The sequence below is a fragment of the Musca autumnalis genome, unplaced genomic scaffold (genome assembly GCF_047663935.1).
Source record: "Musca autumnalis isolate F117 unplaced genomic scaffold, ASM4766393v1 scaffold_1, whole genome shotgun sequence".
NCBI lineage: Eukaryota > Metazoa > Arthropoda > Insecta > Diptera > Muscidae > Musca > Musca autumnalis.
Window position 1 is genome coordinate 314,474,135 of NW_027411644.1, and position 3,917 is coordinate 314,478,051.

Consider the following 3,917-nt stretch of genomic DNA (forward strand, 5'->3'; position numbering starts at 1 on the left):
ATTGATTATAGCTTGTTGTTTTATTGACATATCGCTTTTTTCTGAGAGCTGATATGACCAATTTATCAACAGACTTCAATCAGTTCAATTTGTTATGTCGTAGCAATCGATTAACGGTTATTGTTTTGCTTTTAATTTTTGAAGGTAAACGAAATGCAATTTCTTGAAAATACAGGGTGTAAAAAATACATATTATGTACTTTTTTAGGAACTTCTTCTGTAGAAACTTAATACTTAGCTTAAGCCATACAGTAATTGTTTGTACGAGTGATGTTAGATAACTTTCTGACCTAACAATGAAAATGCGAATATTTAAAATTAACAAGCAAAAAGTCGTTAAGTTCGGCCGGGCCGAACTTTTTATACCCTCCACCATAAAAAAGTATTAATTAAAATGGAATAATTGGGGTCCTTTCACAATTTTAGGTGTAACAACTTTTCGACAATGGTGAGTTTATTAAAAACCCCGAAGGGGTCTACATTGTTTTGATGAAACTACCCTCAATTTGACTCTTGAAGTTCCCTGCAGCTATAAAACTTTTCCGCCAAAAAAAGGTAAAGATAGGTTGACTCTTTGATATAGCCCCGTAGGTGGTACCTTTCACCTAGCTGAACACATTTTTTAGATTAGATACCACTGTGCAACAAAATGGAGGTGAAAGTCTGGGGCACGAAAAATTCCTTTTGGGGAAGAAAGGCCTTGGTGAGTATATTATGAACCCCGAAGGACAGATCCGCCGTGAGTCGAACTTCCGCGTTATGGCGTGATGAAGTTTTTGCAAGAGACCCTGTAAGCCATCATTAATTAGCATTATATCTTTGTTTGTTGATTTTGTAGAGCACTTAAGCAACAGTGAACAAATATATAACGCTAATTCCTGACGGCCCACAGGGTCTCTAACAAAAATTTCATCACTCCATAACGCGGAAGTTCGACTCACGGCGGATCTGTCCTTCGGGGTTCATAATATACTCACCAAGGCCTTTCTTCCCCAAAAGGAATTTTTCGTGCCCCAGACTTTCACCTCCATTTTGTTGCACAGTGGTATCTAATCTTAAAAAATGTGTTCAGCTAGGTGAAAGGTACCACCTACGGGGCTATATCAAAGAGTCAACCTATCTTTACCTTTTTTTGGCGGAAAAGTTTTATAGCTGCAGGGAACTTCAAGAGTCAAATTGAGGGTAGTTTCATCAAAACAATGTAGACCCTCAAAAATGGACCCATGTTGACGAATTTTAGTGAAGAAATTTCGTGACCACAGAAAATTCCCGAAAATCGGGAGGTAAAGTTATATGGGGGGATATACCAAAACATGGACCTACCTATATTGACGATTATTTTTGAATAGACAAAATTGTAGCTAAAATTCTCAAAATACCGATCATTACAGGTAGTTCGGTTAAAAATTTGCAGCTAAAATTCTCAAAATACCGAAAATCGGGAGATACCGTTATATGGGGGCTATACCAAAACATGGACCTATGTTGACGATGTTATGTTGGAGATGTTTTATGTCCACTGAGAACTTTGAATGTCAAATTACAGCTATTTCGGTTAAAAACTGTAGCTAAAATTCTCAAAATACCGAAAATCGGGAGGAACCGTTATATGGGGGCTATACCAAAACATGGACCTATATTGACGATGTATCATTGGAGATGTTTTATATCACTGAGAACCTCAAATGGCAAATTACAGCTAGTTCGGTTAAAAATTGTAGCTAAAATTCTCAAAATACCGAAAATCGGGAGGAACCGATATATGGGGGCTATACCAAAACATGGACCTATATTGACGATGTTTCGTGGAGATGTTTCCTGACCACTAAGAACCTCAAATGTCAAATTACAGCTAGTTCGGTTAAAAATTGTAACTAAAATGCTCAAAATACCGAAAATCGGGAGGTACGGTTATAAGGGAGCCATACCAAAATATGGACCCATGTTGACGATGTTTGGTAGAGATGTTTCATGACCACTGTGAACCTCAAATGTCAAATTGCAGATAGTTCGGTTACAAATTGTGGCTAAAATTCTCAAAATACCGAAAATCGGGAGGTACCGTTATATGGGGGCTATACCAAAACATGGACCTATGTTGACGATGTTTGGTGGAGATATTTCATGACCACTGAGAACCTCAAATGGAAAACTACAGCTAGTTCGGTTAAAAATTGTAGCTAAAATTCTCAAAATACTGAAAATCGGGAGGTACCGATATATGGGGGCTATACCAAAACATGGACCTATGTTGACGATGTTTCGTGGAGATATTTCATGACCACTGAAAACCTCAAATGTCAAACTGCAGGTAGTTCGGTTAAAAATTGTGTCTAAAATTGTCAAAATACCGAAAATCGGGAGGTATCGTTATATGGGAACTATACCAAAACATGGACCTATGCCCATATCCTTTGGGATATAAGTTTGTTGATCACTAGGAACCCTAAGTGCCAAATTATAGCTAATTCGGTCTGCAAATGTGGCGAAGAACGTCAAAATACCTCAAATCCGGAGGTACCGTTATATGGGGGCTATACCAAAGAGTGGACCGATGTAGCCCATTTTCGAACTTGACCTGCCTATGGAAAAAAGACCCTCAGGTGCAAAATTTCAGCACTCTATCTCAATTATTGCGGACGCTAGAGTGATTACAACAGACGGACAGACAGACGGACAGACGGACATGGCTAGATCGTCTTAGAATTTTATCCTGATCAAGAATATATATACTTTATAGGGTCGCAAATGATTAGTTCGATGTGTTACAAACGGAATGACAAACTTAATATACTCTCCATACTATGGTGGAGGGTATAAAAATAGTTTTATGGTTTTCTCCGACATGATTTATAAACTTTTTCATATTCTCAAAACAGTAATTGAAGCCCTTTTTCACTCCGATTGAGCAGACACCTCCAAACATGGTTTTTGAACGCTTCAACAGGCGTTGAAGGCGACGAAAATCGTTGACCACCACTTTTTTCATGATGGGCGGGAATCAAATGAAGTCATTGGGTACCAAGTTATGGCTGTACAGCGGATGATCCATCAATTCCACCTTGTGTCCTGTCAAAAAGCGTCAGTTTGAATAGAAGTGTGAGATTATCATAGTGGACAATGATTCGTCTTCCCTTGTTCGTTTTTCGAATTTCTCAGGAGATTTCTGGCAAACGAATTGTAGTGTACCACTCAGAATTAATCCTCCGTTCCTCAAGCCGTATAGTATGCACATGGTTAGTTTAGCCAAAGAAACCGGCGACAATTTACTTCGAAGTTTTTCTTCCATCATCACCTAAACTCGGTAACAGTGGGTCTAAGGATATATTTCCTCCCAAGTACATCTCCCATGTAAAGCATTGATATAAACATTTGCGACCTTATAAAGTATCTATATTCTATTCTGATCAGGATAAAATTCTTAGTCGATCTTACCCAGTCCCTGTCCTGAGCTTCGACGCTGTATTTGTGTGTCTTTTTCTATAGTGTATTTTTTCCATAGGCATGTCAAGTTCGATGATGGAGTATATTGGCCTATGCTTCGGTGTAAGCTTTTTAGCTGCATTTTTGAATTGCTCTATAATTTAGTCGGAGGAATCTTCGACCCGGGAACGTGGCCTCAAAAACTATGTGTATGTTAATATACATTTTTCATCATGAGCTTTGTCATTCCATCCTAGGCAATGCCCTAACAAAATTTTGTGTCTCCACATTTTACACGAGAAGATTGCCACAGCACGCCAAATATCTCCAGTTGGATACCAGGTCTAATAAATGACGTGTCCTGGCAACCCGTCATTTGCCTTAGCTCATACCATATTCCGATCATCGTTTCCGTAAACATAAATGGATTCCGGACAATGCACAGCGCAGAGGTTAAATGTCTGAATAGCTGACTTTGTGCAGTTCTATTACCT